The following is a 23130-nucleotide window of genomic DNA, read 5'->3' as shown; positions in this document are numbered from 1 at the left end:
AGTCATGCTTAATTCATGCTTCTTGTGGAGATAGACAGTCTCACACACACTGGGTTTGGCCCCTCTTGTCTCATTAAACCACTCAGTGGGAATGAAGCAGAGACACAGCGGAGGTTTAACCCACACAAAACATGAACATGTGGAGCACCACGATTAAAGCCCGATCCACAGATTATATACTTACATTTACATTTAGTCATTCAGCAGACGCTTTTATCCAAAGCGACTTACAAATGAGGACAATGGAAGCAATCAAAACCAACAAAAGGGCAATAATATGTAAGTTTTTTTTTTATAATAAATAAAAAGAAAAACAAGTAGATAGAATAGAAAAAGAATAGGGAATGCTAGTGTTAGATGGTCTTTTTTAAAAACAAGTCAAAAGAATAGAAAAATAATAGAGAATGCTACTGTTAGAGGGTAATTTTTCTAATATATAAAAACAAAAAAAAAAGAGCACAGAAAAGAAAAAGTATAGAGAATGCTAGTGTCAGAGGCTCTCTCTCTCTTTTTAAAGATGACAAGTAGTAAGAATAGAAACAGAATAAAGAATGCAAGTGTTTTCTATTTTCTTAAAATTAGAATTTGCTTGCAAAAAAAGAAGGATGCAAAAAACCTGTTGAAAATGTTTTTTATTAACTGAAATAAAGTTAAACTCGAACTTAAAAAACTGTGTTGCTTTGGCTACTAACTGAATAAGTTTAAGTTGGAGTAATAAAATGACTCTGATAAATGGAAATGGAAAATATGAAAAAAACCTAATTCAATATATGAATAAATACTATAATAGTATAGAAATAAAACTAAAATAACACTGATCCAATACAGTGGACAAATTGTATACCATGTATAAAATATACTCTTGCTCTACAAAAGTCTTGATACTAGTATTTTAACCAACAAAAATTGGTTTCTATCTTTTGATGTAGTGTGTCTGTAGGAATTATCAGTTTACATTAGCAAACACAAGGAGTCTGACAACAGCCAGTGCTCCACACAGAGATCTGATCTCACCATCATCCAGTCCGTCTGGGATCACATGAACAAACAGAACAAAACTGACAGAATAAATCCAGAAGAACTGTGGCAACGTCTCCAAGACACCTTAAGAAACCTTCCTGCAAAACTACAATACTCTGAAAAGTTTTAGGTACTTGTGTAAAAATGCTGTAAAGTGAAAAAAATAATGCCATAAATAGATTTTAACTACTATTAACTATATTAAATCAACATTTGGTATAAATGTAAAATATAATATGTAGTTTAATACATAAATATATTTAATTGAACAGTGCTGAAAAACAAGGTAAATGTTTTTAAAAATGTACAATTTTATCCCATTTCTGTATGTGCTATATATTTTTATGCTTACAGTCAGTGCAAAGCCCAGTGAATCAGACATTTCAAGGGACATATCATTGCCAAAAATCACTCCAGGGCAGGCACTGAAACGTTCGTTTTAAAAATCCCACAATCCACGGTAACAAGTGAGCATGAGCTACTCACTAAATTTACTGGAAATGTTACGTTTTCTCCAGTCTCTCAAAAAAAAAAAAAAAAAAAAAAAAAAAAAACGAAATGGAGAATGAATGCATATTTCATGGTGGCACTTTATTTTTTAATAGCTACAATGAAAAATGATATCAGTCCTGATGTGATGTATAGTGATGCTGCGCAACCACATAATCATATCAGAGGAAACTGAGTCATCAATGTGCTAATGTTTAGTGGATCAAGGTCTCTGCTAGTGCCCGAATTCACATTCACCACATACTGATTCACGTCATAAAGAACAAGACAGTGAAATGAGACAGTAACTGTCTCTCCTCATTACAGTGAAGGCAGAATCAATATGGCCGTGTGAATGTTTTACACAGGACTGTTATCAGCGCATAATAACTGATGCCGACTCATCAGCAGACCAGCCCATCACTTCAAGCTTATATCACCACATCTACTGTAGCACATTTATATTCAAGCACTAGTCCAATTCGCATTTGGCCTAAAAAAAAAAAATTGGTCTTAATTTCCATTTGCGAACCTGCTATTTGAGGAGCGTCACTTGAGCATTTCCTGTCTGATTGTAAACCGTCTGCCATCTTTTCTTGCTCCAATTAGGCCAGCGAGAGTCAAGTCATGCCGGATGAGGAATCCTATTACTTTAGAGACCAGAGGAAGGAAACAGAACAGTGATTGAGTGTTTGGCATTCACAGCCAAGCACACTGAGATGTTCCCGTGGAGGGAGATAATTCAAACTGTGACACTGAAGGAGGAAGCAGCAGAGATAGAGAGAGAGATACAGGAACGGAGGCTGATTATGTACAGATCTGACATCATTTATGATATTCGTCTTTCTCTTCCTTTCTGATGTAGTCACTCAAATTAGGCTCAAAGGTGGAGATGGATTTCTTTTGTTCACCTTATGATAGGCAATATAACCACTTTCATTCATACTCAGTCTTATATAAATTTCTATATAAGATCATATTAACTCTATCTAGAGGTTATATGTGAAAACGATCTTTTTTTTTCTAAATGCCAGCACATCAGGTCTGACAAAATGATCAATGGTTTAAGCACATACTAAGTTAGGAGGGTCTGATATAGTAAGTCTGCTGCTGTCAACGAGCTTCAGTAAATCACAAAGTTCTGACAAAAACGCCTGCGACGAGAGATCATGGTTATACAAGGTACATATGTTGTGGGAAGAAAGAAACTATTGTCAAACTGTACAGACACCGAAACAATATAACTTTTTTCCATTTGAGCAGATAAAGACAGATTACTGCAGGAGTTAGGGACTCTTTTACTAACCAACAATATTTGCGGCAAATTACTTTGCAATTTTAACAGCATGTTGGTGCTGATGTGTGAATGGCAGCAATGCAGACAAAAGACAAACATCCTTCCCACATGTAAACAACAGATGTAGTATATTCTTGGATAAAGATGAAAAAAAAAAGCCATTTTATTCCAATATAACAAAGTTTCAGGTGTGAAAGTGACTTATGGAGCATTAGCCTTTAGCCTTTTTTAATACTAAGCTTTCTATTTCAAATAAATGTTAAACATTTTATTCAAAAGATGAATAAAATAAAATAAAAAATTAAAACATTAATTTCAACATTAATAATAAGAAGAAACGCTTCTTGAGCACTACATCAGTATATTAGAATGATTTCTGAAGGATCATGTGACACTGAAGACTGGAGGAATGATGAAAATTCAGTTTGGCCACAAACCACAAACAATATTGTGAGAGAAAAAAAAAAAAATCAATCACAATATATTGTTATATGATTGTAAATTCTATTTCGTGATGCAAGATGCAGCTTTTGCAAAAAACCCATCACACACATTAAAGGCCAACTGTAGCAACAAAAAGAAAATAGGTAAGGAGTTGTGATTGGTTTCCACACCATTCCCATAATTCACGGGGCAAATGCTCTGATTGTGTCAGGGAACATTAATTGGCCATTGTGGTGCTGTGAGCCATAACTAGAACAGAGGCCAGGACACCAGTGAAACTACAAAATATCTATTGTTACATAATGTACAAGTGCAGAAGTGATGAAGATGTTGTTTCGATTGCCGTATGACCACAGAGAACAGGGGGAGAGGAGGAGCTGGCAGTGATGAAGAGAGCTGCGGGGGTTTTTGGGCGTTGCATTAACATTAATTAGGGTAGAACTGATTGAGAGGCGAACACCCTCTCTCATTATAGTACTGCCATTACTCTTAGAATGACAAGTAACAGTGTTTCAAATGAGACTGAGATAAGTCAATGCTGCTGCTGATAGCGGCATCGCTCCGAGACGGCACACGGCTAACAGACAGAGACTTATTAAAGACGGCTGTGGTACTTTGCACAAACTCTTGGCTTGTGTCCAAAACCTGAAAAAGTCTACAGCCAGTACAAAGAGGTTGTGAGGCATCGAAGCACGTCTGAATCCGAAGCTTACAATACATTCTGTAACCTACGATATTCCGATACATCAGCTGTTGTATTTTTACTCCACAAGTGGATGTGACAGATATGAAAGAAAAATTAAAAATGTAACTTTTTTATTATTTTATTATTCAAAACCAATGTACTTGTTACTATAATTGTGATGTTTATAATACAAAGTAAAGTAAATAATCTATTATAATTCCACTACAGCTACTTATGATTTTTCTCATCTAATAAATAATGTGTATATAAAGAACAGAGACTTCTACTATTTATCTCTCTGTCTCTCTATAGTATAGATCAGGGTTCCTCAATTAGTTTTCGCCGAGGGCCAAGTTCTGTCAACAATACCAAGCCAAGGGCCAATGACATATATATACATATTATTATTACAATTATTATATTATTGTTGCTTTTGTTAAAATAATCACATTTGTTCATGGTCATTTGATCACAGATGGTCACAAGATAAATATTCAGATTTTTTCCCCCCAGTAGTCTGCTTTATTCTAACAATTATGATTTTTTTTTTGCATTTAGATACAGAAGAACTTTGCCTGTTGAATATTAAAAACAAACAAACAAACAAAAAATCTGGATCTCCATGTCTGCCATGCAAATCAACTGTTCCTGCTCATCTCCAGACTGGATCTCTTCTCTTCTCTTTCCCTAATTGCAGATTCAATTATTAGATCTGTCAGCATTAATATTTTTATACTTCGATTTTTTGGGGGGTTCAAACTGTAACACCATGTGTCCCAACCAGACGTGACGGGACGCAATAAAAAGTATCTTTAACATGTAGTTTTTGTCCTGACCACCCACGACAGCAATATGCGACACAGAATTCTGTTTTAGAAATGGTTTTTATTTTCTGCGATGTCGCGGCAGGAACAAAATACAAAATACAAAATATGTCATACAAAATATGACAGTGATAATCTCAGGTAATGATTATGTGCTTTATTCAGTGTTAAAAGTGTCTAATGTGAGTTTGAATATTATTTTTCGTGATCTCTATAGCCATAGTGAAAGCAACAATAGATATTTTGCCTCAGATCTTGAAAAATAAATTAGGCTAAAGCAAACTTACATTAAAACTGTGAGCTCACTGCGAACCAACATCCATAACAAATGTATCATTCACTCACTCAAAACTGTTCAGTCCATTCACATTTGAATCATCTATTTTCAGTGTCCACTTTTCTTTACTTCACACTTGCCATGTTTTTGCTGTCACATCATATCTACACTGGACGCGACAAAGCACTGCAAATCGGGGATCTGACACACAGCACTGCGCCGCATCAATGATTTAAAAAGTTCTATTGTATTTTGTTGCGTCGCACTGCGCCGCTCGCGTCCTGTGTAGAAACAGTGTAAGTTAAAGTCGTGTTCTGATGCTGCGTTTGAATCTTCATGCCACATTATTTGAAATTAGCGCCGGCCAAACATTTTTCTCTTGCAGGAAGCCTATTGAGGAACCCTGGTACAGATAGATAGATTTATTTGAGATATTTCTGAAACCAATTCGGGTTCCTAGGCAGGTGCCTTTGGTTTCAGCCAAGACAGCAGTGATCTATCCTGCTCCTGAAGATCCGATCCTGCTGCAAGCACCTGTCTGTAATTTTCAAGTGAACCCAAAGACCTTGATTAGCTAGTTCAGGTGAATTTGATTAGAGTAAGATCCAAGATCTGCGTGGAAAGTAGACCTACAAAAGCAAGTCTGAGCTCCCCTGTAGTAACACAAATCAGCTTCCTGCCTCTTAAGTGGTACAAAGCTGACTGTTGTTGAACTGCTCTCCTTCATAAAGGCCAGTAATTGAAGCATCTCTGCTTCTCCAGCGGCACTGGAGTGGAGAAGTGAAAGAGGTCTCATTAAAGGAGAGAATGAGAGCGAAGCTTAAAGACAGATGAGGAGCCGTTAGTGTGAACACAAGAGAGCGAACCTGCAACATGCAGCTTCTGTCTTGATCAGCCATCTAAAAAATGCCAGGCACGCACACACGCACACACACATACACAGGCGTGTCCTGGTTTGGCCTGTGGTTAACGGCTCTAACAGAGCGTCTTCCCCTCGCCATCTGCTTTGTTGTCTCAGTGGCACTTGGCAGCAGATTCAGAACTCACCAAATCTCTACTAACAACACCATTCACAACTCAAACAATCAGTCTCTCACTTTCAGCTGCTATCAGACATGTACACGTGTACAGTTTGCAGCTCAACTATGGTTTCAAAACTGACTTGTTTTGAACTGATTGTGGGAACGACTAGTTAATATTAAAGAAGCCCGGAATGATTATGCTGGTTTCAGGTTCCCAGATCAGATGCGTTCCTTTGAGTGTATCCACACAGAATGTGTTCCAGTGGTCAAACAATGTTTTGAGCACAAAAGAATATAACATTCATTACTATTATTATAAGTAAGTATTATCCAAAAAATTTACCTAACTATAATCACTTAGTCTTTGTTTAAATTTCTACTTCTGAATTTGCACTCAAAAGCTCTGACATAATTTGTGCTGAAGGTACATTAGAACTACAAAGAGAAGATTACTAAAGATTTCAAAACAAAAACAATATTAAAACTCAATTAACATATACGAGTAAATACATTTCAATGGATGGAAAAAAGTTACTTGAACTAAGATTATGTTTAACTTTGACCAGCTATTAAAAATGCAACATTGATTAATTTAACTACCATATTTTTGTGGAATATAAGTCATTGATTTTTTTTATAATTTGAAATGTGCTTATATAATGCAATTAACGTCAAGCAAATTAAAATTTTGCCTGATTTTAGTTGTATCTGTATTTATTTTACAAACAAATTCGTTTAGGCTTGGTGTTTATAATAATAGTTGTTTATAATGAATGCCACTATAATTTGTTTGTTTTATAATTATTTTTTTAAATTTCTGTTCTGTTCTAAATACCATTACATTTAAAAGATTTGTTAAAGGAACACTCCGACTTTTTGGGACTTTAGCTTATTCACAGTATCCCCAGAGTTAGATAAGTCCATACATACCTTTTTCATTTCTGTGCGTTCTGTAAGTGTTATTTGACACACCCACCGCTAGCCTAGCTTAGCACAAAGACTGGATGTAAATGGATAATGGTAGCATAGTAATCCTAATAAGTGACAAAATAATGCAAACATTTTCCTATTTACATGTTGTGATCTGTATAGTCACAGCGTGTACAAATAACAAGGCTATATGAGACAGAGACCATTTTTAATCGTATAAAATACTGGGAACTATATTCTCACTAGGCGTAGGAGCACAGCTAACGTTACTTGGGCGGAGTGATTAGCGCAGCACCCGAGACGGGCGCCGTGGTGAGGAGCAGAGAGTTCGCTCAGAGTTGGAGTAATAGAGTCAGCAATTACTAGATAGTAAATTTATAGTGTACAATCATGGGTGTTCGCTGTATTGTAAAGAGCTGCGACAATAAACAGGGGAGACCAGGTAATACTATGATGTTTCTTAGAATTCCAACCAAAAACGCTGACCTGATGAATCGATGGCTACTTGTTCTGGGTATAGTTCCAAACACACCTGTAAACACCATCACAAAGTATTCGTTTGCTCTGAACATTTTACTATAGATGACTATTTTGAAAAAAATGCAAGTTGCCACACGGACCATGAAACGTGTGCTAAAGGATACAGCCATCCCATCGATAATAAAGACTGGACAAATTGGATCACCTGTTTGCTGTGGTAAGTGTTCCGTTATGTTTTGAGATGACTAACATTAGCCATACTGTAACAGTGCCATGCTAATGTAAATAACCTAAGTAGTGACACTATTACGTGAATAGGGGCTCCCTGTATCCCCTTTATTGTTATTATTGTGTTGTCATGAACACACTGTATCGCTCAATAAACAAATGATTGGCGCTAAATGTAACTCTCAGGACTAATACATTCAACTTGCTAATGAATTGGAGGGGGATGGGCAGGTTTTCTTTTTTGAGAAAATGGTTGTGAAATAGTAGGCTAACGTTACTGTCTGTGGGTTCATTGTGCAAAAACTATTTGCCTTGTGCTATTACTTTCCCCATATTCTTGGCTATTGTAATGCAATTATCTAACATTACTGTATTATATGCTGTTGAATATATTTGGTCAGCTGTAATAAATTGCATTTCAAATATATCAATTCCTGTAATAATTCTTTATACATTTTCTGTGATAATTATTAATCAGGATGAGATGAGTGTTCTACAGCACTTTGTAACTCCTCGTCTGTGTATTCTGGCTCAAAACTATATGGTTCTGGATCTTGGTTTGATACACAGTAAAATTCCTCTGAGTCTAGGTCATCCTCAAAGTCAGCCATGATCACGAGTCACGTCTAGCTAGTTAGTCACGTTTGTTTTGTTAACGGAACCATCAACAGGGCATCTCGTGTGCTGCGCTAATCACTCCGCCCAAGTAGCCACTCCGCCCAAGTAACGTTAACTGTGCTCCTACGCCTAGTGAGAATATAGTTCCCAGTATTTATACGATTAAAAATGGTCTCTGTCTCATATAGCCTTGTTATTTGTACACGCTGTGACTATACAGATCACAACATGTAAATAGGAAAATGTTTGCATTATTTTGTCACTTATTAGGATTACTATGCTACCATTATCCATTTACATCCAGTCTTTGTGCTAAGCTAGGCTAGCGGTGGGTGCGTCAAATAACACTTACAGAACGCACAGAAATGAAAATAGGTATGTATGGACTTATCTAACTCTGGGGGATACTGTGAATGTTATCACACAGTCCTCGCTCAAGCCGCTCACTCGCTCTGTTCTAAAATACATGTTTATAGTTACATACTGATGCGACTTTTTTTTTTTTCACACACCAATGCAATTTTGACCCAGGGCAACTTATTTTCAGAAAAATACGTTACCTAGCTTTTCAGAGAGGTCTGAATTTGCACTCAAAAGCTCTGACATACAAGCACGAATCTACAAAACAACTTGACCTAACTATAATCACTTAGTCTTTGTTTAAATTTCTACTTCTGAATTTGCACTCAAAAGCTCTGACATACAAGCACGAATCTACAATACAAGCTCACCCACCGTAACTCCCTTACTGTCCCTTATACATCCCTGCTCTGCTCTCTCAGCTGCAGCTTATCTCTCACCAGCTCCACAACACAATGAACCACTGTCATCGCCAATAAAACAACCTGCAAATCCTGATGACGATCATCAGCCTGCAGACGAGAGAGCTAGAGAGAAAGAGATCAAATGAAGGAGAGATGTCAGGGTTTCAAAAACAATAACACTAAAGAAACATATCAAATAAGATCATATAACCCTGTATTTTCTCACACACAATGAGTTGGAACTACAACAACACACCCTAAAGCACAACACACACAAGACAGAAAGCCTGTAAGGGTCTGCAACAAAAGCCACAGATGTAAGCCAACTTGCTTAAAAACCGCTAGAGAATGGCTGGCCAGTAAAGCAGTGACCCAAGTCTTCCAAATATTGCCTCCGCCATTTTTTTTCAGCTCTTTCTCCTTCTGTGCAAATCAGAGCAAAAAATGACCACAAGCTTTTCCAAGCTGACATCAAGAAGATTAGTTGTGTGAATTACAGACCATGAAACTGACAACGTAATAGAAAATACAAAACTCTAAGTCTTAAAATGTGGGCAGGGCACTGAGCTTCTGACTTGCAGTATACGCTCTGCCTAAATCAAAAATATGTTATTAGAAATGGCCCTTGAGGCACATGTTAAATGTAGCAATGGAAGCTGGGGTCTCAGGACACTGAATGGGAGAAAACGGAAAATGACAGACTCTCTGGGGGTGGATATGGTGAGACAGACAGTCAGACAGACAGGAAGATGAATAGATAGACGGACAGGCTGCTATAATGTCACAGCATGTCTACTGCTAACAAGGACACACAGACCACATCAGAGAGCATGACCACCACCACAAACAAAGGCACAGACAATCCCTATGGTTTGATTCTGGTTGAGAAGTGCATGGTCTCTCCGCACTGGGATCATCATGTCTGGATGGGAACGCCACAGTCATTCTTTGTAAGGTTCAAGAATGTTTTATTGTACAAATAACTGCAACTGAATGATGATTTATGGTGTTCGGTTCTGTTAGCTGTTCTTGAAGGTCTGCATTTTTCCATCTATGCAGCCTGAATGCTTTACAAAAATGACAGTATTTCCTGCACCGGTTTACATTGCTGCTGAATCTGCAGTTCCACAGCAAAAGAAATTATGCCTTAGTGGAGTTGTGAGCTGGCAGTCTGAAATGAATGTGATGAGAAATATATATAGTACAAAATAAAACAAAGGCAATACATTTTATTTAACAGTGCCCTTGTTACACACATACTTACTATAGTAATACCTCTAAATTATGCATAATTACATGCAATAACCCTAAACCAAATCCTAATGGTATAGTAAGTACATGTAACAAGTAACATATAACCCAAAAACAAATACAAAGTTTGATCTGATTTCTTAAACTATCTTTATGAGCTGGTTCTTATTAATGACTAACAAATCAGTCATCTGTTTGGTCTAAATAGTCAAACTTTTTGTGTGTGTGTATTTATATATATATATATATATATATTGTGTGTGTGTATTTATATATATATATATATATATATATACCCCATTATACCCATAATAGTATTGTTTTTTTTGTTGTTGTTTTGTTTTTGTATTATAAAATTAGGACATTTTAAAAATGTTAATGCAATCTTTCATGACCGCATTAATCATCAAGTGGAATCTGAACCAGACTCGTCCAATTCCTTAAAAATCCCATCTCTAGTCTTCATTCCATGGTGGAATCACGTGGGTCAGTTTACTTTCCATCTGTGTTTGGGATTGTGTGAGTGAAAATTACTCTCGGACCGTGTATGCACCTGACTGAATATGTGCATGATTTATGATAGCATCTTCTACCAAACTATAATGCTTGAGGAAACAAGGCATGAGAAACATCTGGCAGCTTGCAGACATTATCCCTGTCAGCATGGACTGGGCTTCGTCCCTCTCTAGTTGCAAGCCTGAAGCTATTATCATTGCTGTGTTTACACCCTTCAACAAAGGCCTGGTAAGACGGCTAACTGCAGGAAACATCTCAGATAGCTTTCCTCCATTTATCTTTCCTCTAATCTGTCCCGTCTCCATTCTTCCTACTCCCCAGAGAAGCGCTGACACTTCCTGCACCCTCTCCTATTGTCACTCCCTCTGGGTTTCTCTTCTCTCCATTGCCTTCTTTTTCTTTCCGTCCTCACATGCATTCTGCTTCTCTCGTTCTCCAGCTGCTTCATTACGCCACTCGTCCTTCTGGTGGAAACACATCCTGAACATTCTTGTATGCGATTAAGCTGTAGGCACTCAAAACGGACGGCCCTTGGCTTTCCAGCACAGCCGAGCTATCATTCAACCTCACATATCCGCTCTGTTTCGCTCTTGCTCTCTACATGCTCCATATGCTGCTTACACAAAGTAAAGGAGTGAGGGAAAGTCAATGAGGAAGCGCAGCAAGAGGAAGTATCATTCCTTCTAAACTTCAGACTGATCAGAAGTCAGAACAGCCATCTCTTAGGATCCCTGCACACTGAAAAAGAGCAGTAAACTTAACATCGAGCTGTTCTGCAATCACATCTTTGTATAATGCCAATGGCAGGCATCTGCTGTAAGACATGCTGCTCTGTTTGATAAGTCTTAATCTACACCAAAGCAAAAAACATCAGTCTACTGAGCATAAACACCAAACACTGAAGTCATATTAGACTGAGGCACTGCTGAAATTTCTCCTGAGCTTGATGTGGAGGAGAGGGAGTGCACTGGTGTTTGGTTACCCCCGCTGAGAGCAGCTGCTGGAGTGACTAGGTAAAGTAAAGCTGTGCTGTTGGTGTAAAGTTGCAATTGTAAAGCTGGTAGAAATATGGAGTTGTGCTGGTGTTAAGTTGAGCCAATGGAAAAAACACAGCTTCAAATTGCGATGGCTTTAGATTCACATTTTAGGATCAGATCAAGTTACTCCGTTTGAGGGGGAAAGTCAATGACCGCTGGCCTGTCTATAAATGACTCCCATCGTCACTATGTGCCTGCTGGAGTCCGAGGGTAAAAACACTGAAATGTGTAAAGATGCTTGAGTTCAACTTGTAGGAGCCATTTGTAATGTCTGGCAAAAAAATCAAGTCATACTCCACATTCCAATACCAGATGGGGGCAGTATGCCTCAATAAAGTGAATTGGTCTACTCTAGAGTAACAAACGAGAAACGGCATAGTCTCTATGCTCCGCCCCTACCTTCACAACAACCCTAGAGCCATAGCCGAAGCCTAAAGGACGTTTTGCCTCCAGAGGAACGTTGGGTGATGTCAAGTGATTTTGAAACATGACATCTTCAAGCTACTCCCCTTCACCTTTACCAGTGAATATGTTCATATTCGTTTTGTTCATATTACATTTTGAATTGTATATACACATTATTTGAATTAAATTAATTTGACAGACAGCATTCTGTCAACATCATTGGTCAACAGACAGCAGACAGCTGATGTTGACCAAGCTAGCGCCAACCAACATAACCAGAGCTGCCAACTCTCAAGCATTCACCGTGAGACACACGCAATTGACTCTTTTTCACACGCTTTCAAAAACTTGACCGCTCTGAATATAGTGAGTGAGTGCGCGCGCGGCCGGGGCTCTCTCTCTCTCTCGGGTTCATTATCATCGAAGACATTTCAAGCTTCTTAGGTAATGTTACATTTTAGCATCAGCTTGGTAGAGACGGGCTTTGGTAGATAACAGGTGAAAACCGGATCGGATCTGTGGGTAAGTTATTAGCTAGCTTACTATCAAACGCAGCTACGGCTAGCCATCACTAAACATTAGCACGTTTATCGAACAGCCTTCGATACATTTTCTATGTTATAACTTCCCGAAAAAAATACGCAAACATATAAAAAACAAACTTCTAGCGAAATACTAACAGCATCTTACTTACCAATCCAAAAGAAATGTTGCAAGTTCGGAGTCGAAGCTCATTTCTTTCAAGTCCATCAGTTGTCTCCAGCGATGGAAAGCCAGTGCCGATGTTTACTCTGGTTCGGCTCCTTTTCTTATCGGATTTGATTTGTGATTCCGAGCGCGGTTGCTTGACATCAGCTTCAAGTACGCCCAAAGCCGTGCGAGTTATTCGTGTATTGCAGGTTGGCTGGTGGTTATGTTGCCCGCATATCGCCTCCCATGGCCGAAACTGGTATTACGACACCTGTCGGGCCGTGGCTAGTAATGCTAATGCTAATTAAGGTTGATATCTCTGCAGCACTATAACTTGACATTTTTTTAAACATCATCGCCCTTATTTCTTCTGTAAAGATGCTTGAGTTCAACTTGTGGCATACAACATTTATCTACATTACTGTTCAAATGGTTATAAGTAAAAACACTGAAATGTGTAAAGATGCTTGAGTTCAACTTGTGGCATACAACATTTATCTACATTACTGTTCAAATGGTTATGGTTCACTAAGATTTTTAAAAATGTTTTTGAAAAAGTGACAGTGTTTTCTATTTTAATATATTTTAAAAAGTAATTTATTCCTATGTCAAAGCTAAATTTTCAGCAGCCATTAACGAAGTCTTCAGTGTCACATGATGCTTCAGAAATCATTCTAAAATGGTAATTTGCTGCTCAACAACATTTCTTTTTATTGATTTTGAAAAGAGTTGCAGTGCTTTTGTGGAACATGTGATACAAGTTTTCAGCATTCTTTGATGAATAGAAAGTTTAGAAGAACAGCTTTTTAGTAATATAAATATTTTATACATTATAACATTATAAATGTTATTTTTGATCAGTTTAATGTATCTTTACTGAACAAAAGGAATTCATTTTGTTAAAAGAAAATCTAACTGACTCCAACTCTGTAGTGGATTTAACAATTATACAGTTTATGAAGTTACACTAAGCTGTATAATTTACAGGTTGTCTGAATATTTTTTATTCTGTAAAGAAAAAAAATGAATTACTTTAAATGCATTAATGTTTTGCTAAAAAACTGATATCTGGTATGGTACACAAAGTTTCATAAAGACATATGGATGAGTACATTTTCATGTGCTGGTGAACTACTAAGCAAAAAATTAAGTTAAGCAAAAAATTTAACGAGGAGCTGTGCAAACCTGAGTTGCTTATCACTTGTTTGAAAGTTGTAGCAGAGGGCAGCTGGTGCACTGAAGTCGTCTCGTAATATCATGTTATGAATGTAAAGCTGATGCAGTAATAGAGTGTCTGGATGAAGTTTGTTGGATGTTTTCTTTCCCAGACTTGCGCTGTTTGCAGTCTCACTCAAAGTACCTGGAAACGTGCCATCTCAGCTTTTCAGCAGCATGCAATCATCGACACTGTGCATTCCTCGCTTACACACAAACATGCATACATGCAATCACTCCCTGATTTTCCTACCTTTAACCTACAGGCACTGCCAGAGACTAACACAGTTTGAAAAGTGAATTCAAAATGTTGCGTTTCCTCAGGTCTGCTGCATGCAACAAATACCATTTTCCACACAAACAAACTCCAGAACACGGTCATGCACATACACACACAAACTGACTAAGACAGATTCAGCTCACACCCAATGTCTAGGCTTTGCCAACAGCCTCTTCCTGTCTCCGTGATAGCTGAGGGAGAGCAGGGCAGTGGGCGACATTGACAAATGTCCAGCCTCAACCCCACAGAGTGAGGAAGAGGGAGAGAGAGAAAGAGAGGAATGACAGTTTCTTCTCTGACAAGGCCATCTGCACTGCAGCAACCCTAGAGGCCTTGGTTTAGATGACTTCCTTTTCTTCCCTCTCATTCTTTCTTCATCGCTGCTCTTAATTCTCAAGCAAGCCAAGTACAAATCACCCCCTTGTGCACGGTCACCAGTAATGACAGCAGCAGTGAAAGTAATATGAATTCACCCTGGTGATGAGGTCTCAGTTCAGGTCAGCCGGCCAGCTGTCCATCAGGCAATAGTCATCATGATGGGTTACCGTTAGCCTGGTGCTGGAGAAGTCGGTGTGGCCAGACCTGTAGGGCTCCATTAGTACAAAGCTAATGAGACAGAACCTCAGCAGGCAGGGAAACACTCATTATGGCAGGATTACGGGCATGTGCGGGGCAGGGAGCCGGTGTATGTGAGCGTGTGACTTATGGCAAAAGGGTGTGATGGAATTTGTTGAAAGTTAAAGCTTCAGGGCTCCATTTCCATAAGAAAAACCCTGAGTATAGATTGAATGTTCAGTGCATTTCTTCAACATCTGCAGGAAGTGTTGCCCAAAGCATTCTATTTAAAATTGAATGCGGGAAAACAACACAAAAGACTGGCATGTAGTCTTGGAGTACAGTGTAATCTAGATGCTAATAATGTCGCGAGCGGTGCTTGCACATGTAAAACCTGCTGCCATGATGCCAAAGAGTTTTTGGTGGTTGCCAGGGTGTTGCTACTAGAGTTGGCTAAAATTCAAAATTTAACAACTGGCTCCCTACCAGTTTGAGAGTTTGAATATGAACCGAATGGGCAATTTATTGCAATTGGCCCAATTGCAATTTGAATTTGAATTACAAGAGAAGGAAATGAATAAATTGCAGAGACTGGAGAGACTGATGAGATGTGTAATTATACACCCATCTCAATTATCCTGATAATTTCTTTTTTTTAGAAAAGTTAGTGTCTGAACAATTAATTAATTACTTGGGGAAAAAAATATTTTAAACTCTAAAGCAATCTGGATTCCGGCCAAAGTATTCAACAGAAATGGCTATATGTCATTCTATAGATGCCATAAATAGTAGTTTGGATCAAGGAAAACTAGTACGAGCATTATTTTTAGATTTTGAAAAGACTTTTGATACTGTGAATCATAAAGTATTCATAAATAAATGGAAACAAATTAACTTCTCAACAAGCTCTAAACTGGTTCATGTCATACTTGGGTTGTAGACAGCAATGTGTTAAAATTTGTGGTGTGAAGTCAACACTTCAAAAATGCAAACTATGTGTACCACAAGGTTAAATATTGGGTCCTTTGCTTTTTTGTTTATATATAAATGATTAACCTGAAAACTGCAAGAAGTTTGGTTGTGAAATATATGCAGATGACAATTATTTATGTAACAGAAGAAACTTCTCATCTGGCTGCAGAATTGTAAACCAGGCAACTGGTCAGTGTTTCCCAGTGCCCGCAGAATAACGGTTTAACTTTAATAAAAAAATTATAACAAAATGGTTTCAATGTGTTTTTCACTAAAGAACAAAGCGCTGAATGTATTTTAAAATTGACCAAAAGGAAATCAAGGAAGTGAGTAAATTTAAATATTTAGGTGTATTTAGGTACATTTTCACGTATGACCTATTGTGCGATAATTTATGTAAAAGCCTAACCAAGGACGAGGACTGCAAACTAGCTTTATGCTATATGCCCTATGAACAGGCAATGGTTGTCTGTGTGTAACAATGCCTAGTGTATTGTCCCTGTTAAATATAAAAAAACAAACAAACAAAAAGTGAATTGATTTGATTATTTAGATGCTCCTCACAGATGAACCTTTTAATCACTGATCATAGGGGCATTCCCCCATTATGCTGTATGACATTTATAGATAATTCATACTGGAAAAAAAGAATTAATCATTGTTATTTATATAATAATTATATTAATTGTATTTAACTTAATTAAGCTGTATGAGTATACTATGCTACTGACCTAACAAACTAAGAGGCCCTGAATGAGAGTGACTTGATTAATATAACTTGCCACTTGTGTGAACCCAATCTGACCTAACCCAGCTAACCTTCTCTCCAAGATCTACAAAAGCACAGCCAGCCATAGCACAGCCTGAAAGGTTGATCAACGAAATGGACACCACCTGCTTAAATACAATGGGACTGAGAAGCCAAAGCACTAGAATAGTCTCTTCTTTCCATGGCTGAATGCAGGCAGGCGTCCAACTTGTCAAAACTACACGGTGCCCTGACCTGCACTTAAACAAAATAAACAGAGCCAACCTTTTCCATTAGGGCACAGCTGAGTGATGTCAGCTCTGGCACAGTCCCGGTGATGTAACACGGCACGCTAATAACCACACCAAACAGAAAAGACAAAGCTGCTCTGACCGTAAGGGACCACGACTGACTGTGTTTTAGCTTGGCTCTTGCTTTGGAAGACATACAGAAAAGCCATTACCAAAGGAGCCATTTAACAACATCAATTAATCAATCAGAGCAGGCAGGAAATGAAATCAGTGAGTGCCTCATCAAGGAGAGCAAGTTTTGATGCAGAATGTCTCATATTTTAGAATGGTGGTGGGATGAAAAAACAAAATTAAGGGGGAAAGGGTCTCATTTGGATTGTATCCCAGCTTCTAAAAATCTCACTTCATTAGCAAATTTAGCAGAGAATCTAGCAAGGACTTTAAGTAAACTTTGAAACCAAAGCAGGAACGATGGCAGAATACAAAATGTAGAACCCAAACAGCTGTCTTCTACAAGATTCACTGATTAGCATATTTATATATTTCGAAAACAAATCTCACATGAGAGATTGCCGGGTCAATGTGGGACTGATTGTGTGCTTGCAGTTCATTTCAGTTGATTAGTAACAGGGCCGAATGTTAGTTTAAGACAACAAGAGAGCAATACTGATGACAGGAAGTGCCCATCAATAACCAGACAGTGAGTCTCAGGTTCAGTTTCACTCCATCTGTCTCAATCCAGCCTTCAGTTTCGCTTCTTCCCCCCTCATTCACCCCATTACCTCGCATGTATCCTCAGGTGGCCCATATGTGCAAAGCGGCAGTCTGTGTCTGCATCCCCTTAGGACACGTTAGGAAAAGAAACAGCACAGTGGCTTTTTCTTCAGCACTCTCAGCAGAGCCCTGATCAATCGGATCAATGGAGGTGATCGGCATTATGAGCTCTGATCAGCCCGCGTGGGGAACCGGATAATCCAGTTAAGCCATTAGCAAGCTGGGACAAATTAGCCCACTGGGCATGGAGCCCATGTATGAGGTTTGCTTATTAGCACACTGCCATATGGAGACAATAGAAGTACTCAGTCATGAATGTAGGAACAAGACATGAGGAAGATCAGCATTCGCTGGCAGCTGATCTTGTGCGACCGAGTCAGAGCACTTGAGCCAACATGACTGGTGGCTTCTGGTTGAGATGTGAGCCGTAGGGCTGGAGACTACAAGGTGTGTGTGTGTGGGGGGGGGGGGGGATGACAACTGCCCTGGGCAAACACAAAGACAGGATGGCCCCATGCTGCAGCTCACCCTTCAGCCTGTGATTGAGCATGTGGATCAAACTACATTAAAAGCACTTTAGCTTATGTTACAGAAATCCATTTGCAGCTCTGCAATTACAGCCGCAGCCTTCAACCTGCAATCACACTCGCCGGCCATCTGGGAGGCCGTTTAAAACACAAGACCTGTCCCACAGTTAGCGAGCGAGTGACAGAGCAAGGGACCGGTGGAGGAAACGTACAGGTCTGCTGGCTGAGTAAACTGCATTAATCATCAGTCCTGATGTTGTTTTTCTTGCGGCTGCATTTCATTTGTTTCATATTTAGATGCTCCTCACTGATGAATCTCTGCAGGCGCTCACGTAGGCTGCCGAGGACAGAGGAGGCATTAAACAGCTCTGCCCGAACCTACCATAAATTACACAGCCACATTAAAAACTACTCCAGAGAGAAAAAGAGAGAGCACTTGCAGACCAAAAATAATAAGCTGGCAGACAGAGACAGCAGACATCTTCAGCGGGGCAAGAGAAGTGTCAGATGTAGTTGGAAGAGGATGAGAAGAGAAAGGACAGGAGGAAAGGTGGAGAGAGAGAAATTTGGTCATCACAACACTGTTTCAAAATATGAACAGAAGGAATTTAAACAATCTCTACATGAATGCTGTGCCTCTATTATAATGCAAAGTCTTCAAACTCTGACTATAGAGACAAGACGTTGCCTGAACAAATGAAACCACCTCAAAGCTGCAAAAAAAATGAAGATGTGATATTTTCCATTCAGCCTGGGAGCAATCGGAGATTGAGGGAAGAATTTATGCTGCTACTGCATGAAGATATCAAAGGGACCAGAGTTTATGCTGCTATAGCATGAACGTATCAAAGGATCCCATGGTGCACCTTTGATATAGATGGCTGCTCCCCCATTATGATTACTCCTGCCACTACCATAGCTCACTGTGTGTCTGCTCTACATTATGTGTCTGTATGTTATTAGAGCTTTTCTATCTCTATTTTCAATTCAGTCAAACTTATCAGTGTTGGAATGACAAAACCTGCTCTCGCTCCATTTCTGAATGAATTAATGTCCCAAATAGTCACAACCTGTTCTTTTTTTAAGATATGCATTCAATAAGGATGCACCAATATAAAAATTCTGGTTGATAATTATTTTCATGCTATGACCAATATCCAATAAATGGTTAATACTAAAATTATATTCTTTTAATAATAATAAAAAAATGATACAAGTAAATTTATGCATCACAACATTGCATTCAATATTAAATGTAATGTTCATTATGAGTTTTGTTAAAGATTACATTTAACAGTATTAGACTTTAAGTGAGCAAGATGATTGCAAAAGTTAAAAAAAAGTTAAAATAGGGGAAATGCGAATGGACCATTTTTTTACAATATATTTTTCTAAAAGTAAAATGGTAGTATGTGTTTATAATTATATGTAATCAAACACACTATTATTCTACTTTTATTTAGAAGTGATGCATTACAATGATTAAAGGTGACAGTAAAGACATTGCTACACAAGATTTCTATTTGAAATAAATGCTTTCTTCTCATGAAATAAACATGGAAAAAAAGAATCAATAAAATTAAGCATAACCAATACAGTTATATGGCCAATATAGTGATATAGTTATATGACCAATGTGTCATGCATCCCTAGCATATACACAATTTATATTAGTCTACAAAACTAATTTCAAGCATTTAAGCAACTTAGTCCTTTTGTTTAAAGGTTAAGGAGCAAATCCGGTTAATCTGATAGCACAAACACATGACGTCACATGGTTACAGACGTATCTATTGCTTACCTTACTGGATTGAGTCTATCAGCAGAGCCAAAGACCTGCACAGAAACAGAGAGAGAGAGAGAGAGAAGGATCATTACTGATGCAGCTCGAACCTCCACAAATTGAGCCCCTGCTGTTCAGGTCTACATCTACCCACCCTGCCTTCGTCCTGTATTCCTCAGACCAAACGAGGGGAAAAAAGACAATACATGACTTCTTAAGCACAAAAGATCACAGAAAAACACCGAGATCAGGGCTTAGGACACGCTGTAACATTTAAAATAAAGTTTATATATTCAGGCCAAATTGAATCAGATGAAAATTCAGCATATAAAGGTTCATCTACTTTATGAATACAAAGTCATCATCAACCTGCATTTTCCCCATGAGAAAGCAGAAATATGAAACTCAGTCTTGGGTAACACCAACACATCATTCTGGATCCTCATGGATGCAGCTTTATTTTCAGGAAAGTAGCAGCGTTCTATTGTTCGAGCCTGCATGAGATGTCCTAGTGGAGGGAATTCTGGGGCAAGAACTTGAGGGATCAGGGGGCCGCTGGTCCTTGGCATTTAACCCCCTGAGCCTCAGTACTTTGGACCTTTGCATCCCAACCCTGCATGTCAAACGTCAATCCTCACGGATGAGCCGACCAGCTGCTCGACAATGTACATAAATAATGCAATGCTATTGGCTTCAGCTATGAATCATTCATGTTATGCACCTATTTATGCATGCACACAGGATTGCGGACCTTTTTTCCATGTAACTTTATTCTAAAACATAAAAAAAATACTGCTGAGTTCATGGTCATATTTACAGATGAGATATGTTGCTCTCTAAAGAAACACATCTCACAGGACTCAATGAAAGATTTTTCTGTCGTTTTCAGATTTTAGTCACTGTCAATCTTGTTAGCACCTTCCATACCCATGTGATCTATCTGCCAATTAACACACCAGCAGCAACACTAACAACTCCACTTGACGGATTTCACAGTGGATGGTGTTTATAATCCTGTTGTAAACCAGAGTCTCCCACTTGGGGATACTGCAAGAATGGAAGAGAGAAAGAAAAAGACAGAGACAGAGCAAGCGAGAGTGATAGTAAGCAGGTGAGGATTAGTAGTCCATCATAATGGGATTTTTCCTGTGAAGAGTTACACAAGACTGAGTCCAGCGTTCCTACACTGACTCTCCAGAGCTCCTCTCTCTCACAGTCCCCTGCACCTGACCATTCTCAAGAGATATAGACAGAGACTTTGGCAGAGGACAGCAAGTAGGTGTGCGCAATAATGTTTAATCAAAGTAAGTTTGAGCTGATAGCTTGGCAGAAAGAGCTTGCATTTACAGTTGACTGCATATCACTCTCACTGAAGAATACAGGAAGCATACTGCAGGCAAATTCAAAAATACATTGCAATATTATTGACTAGGCAATGATTTGATAATTTTTAAAGCTAGAACTATTTTTCTAAAAACACTGTTAATGCATTTGTCTTTAACTGGCATTTTTTCCCTCATATTTTTGTCAACAGTATATTTCAATATAACTGTGCTTTCAGTGCTTTCCATACATCTTTCAATTCGAAAGCACAGTTTTAGCAATCAAACGTGCCATTTATATTTCAATTCAACTAATGTTCGAAGTTTGATTTCTAATTTGACAGCCCTAGTTCAACCTTAAAGGAGACAGTTCACCCTAAAAGAAATTAATTCAGTCATTAATTACCCTCAAGTTATTCCAAACCCATTCAAATTATTATAAACAAAAATCTCTCTACACTGTATGCGGTGCTCCGACAGTAAACTGATGCCTAGTTCTACTGATGACATACTGACACAAAGTATAAATGATCTGTAATCATCATTTTATTGCATCCAGAGTAGACAGCCTGTAGTTGTTGCAGCATGATCATAATCTAACAACAACAACAACGTCCACTTCAGACATTGTAGAAATACTTTAAGACTTTTGTTCATCTTTAAAACAAATATAGTAAACAGAACCTCATTTGTTCTTGCACATCAAGAATGCATGTTTGAGCTTACGTTTACCATATTTGATGAGCTCTATGGACAGTATGTGGGTTGAATAAAGATCTAAATTATATCTGTTCAGCATATGAAGTGATTGCATCTCTCCAGAACACTTGGATTAAACTGCTTGATTCAAATGGATTAGTTTTACAATGTCAACTTGTTGAGTGGTCAAAATTGTGGTAAAATGGACTTTCAATGGAGGGACAGGAATCTCTCGGATTTTATTAAAAATACCTTCATTTGGGTTTCAAAGATAAACAAATGAGTTTAAAATGACATGAGAAAGAACTATTTGTTTTTTAGGAGGGTGACCTGACTCTTTAAAAAGGAGTTTCAAGACTCCTACATTACGTTTCACTTCATCCTATCGGTTGCACTCTAAGAAAGTGTCCTGCAAGTATGCTCACAAATCCTCTCCAAACTGCAAGTGCCCCATATTGAATTCACCATGTACAATTGCAATCCTGACTTAAATTAAACGCAAGGTACCGCACAATATTCCACTGTGCCAATTACAAATTGGCTGCTGTTTTTTGAGTACTTGTAATCATCCCATCGCACACAACAATGGCAAATCTTGCATAGCTGTATCCTTCAATCCTCTACAGAGGCATTTTTATCCATTCAAGTCACCATTCAAGAGTGTTGAAGGGACAAGTTAACAGAGGCCATGGGAGGGTAAACATTCCACAACAACAACACAAAAGAGGAAAACTCTTATTAAGCAAGTACATTCACTTCTAATCAGAGAGGCTGAAGTGTATGAGGTGACATTTGCGAGCTGACAAGCACAGGGCCCATAATGCTAAAGCTACAGAGTAATTAATCTGCCCCCGATAGAACCCAAACCACTAAAGGTCACTCATAGACACGCTTTCTCTCTTTGTATCTCTCTCACACACAAGTATCTCCAACTGAACAGAAACAATCCAAGGCCAAGACCAAACGGAGAGAGGAGGAAGTGCATCAAAACAGTTCATTTATCTTCTGGTACAGAGTGTTCTGCACC

The 23130-nt window shown here is 38.4% G+C and overlaps 1 protein-coding gene across 8 annotated transcripts in view; it reads right to left on the bottom strand.

Annotated features, from left to right (window-relative positions):
* LOC109096900 (bifunctional heparan sulfate N-deacetylase/N-sulfotransferase 2-like) overlaps positions 1-23130 on the bottom strand; it is a 98150-nt gene that overhangs the window by 42138 nt on the left and 32882 nt on the right. For 5 of the 8 annotated variants that reach the window (XR_006161494.1, XM_042768835.1, XM_042768834.1 and 2 more), the window contains one exon: positions 20101-20135. The exons of 2 other annotated variants lie outside the window; for them this stretch is intronic. The gene's annotated coding sequence lies outside the window, so the exon portion shown is untranslated. Of the gene's footprint in view, positions 1-2041; positions 2160-20100; positions 20136-23130 lie in introns of all 8 variants that reach the window. One more of the 8 variants, XM_042768836.1, reaches the window with a different exon arrangement.

This window comes from Cyprinus carpio, chromosome A13 (genome assembly GCF_018340385.1).
Source record: "Cyprinus carpio isolate SPL01 chromosome A13, ASM1834038v1, whole genome shotgun sequence".
Taxonomy (NCBI): domain Eukaryota; kingdom Metazoa; phylum Chordata; class Actinopteri; order Cypriniformes; family Cyprinidae; genus Cyprinus; species Cyprinus carpio.
The sequence above is the reverse complement of the archived record's forward strand: the minus strand, read 5'-3'. Positions and strand labels throughout refer to the sequence as shown.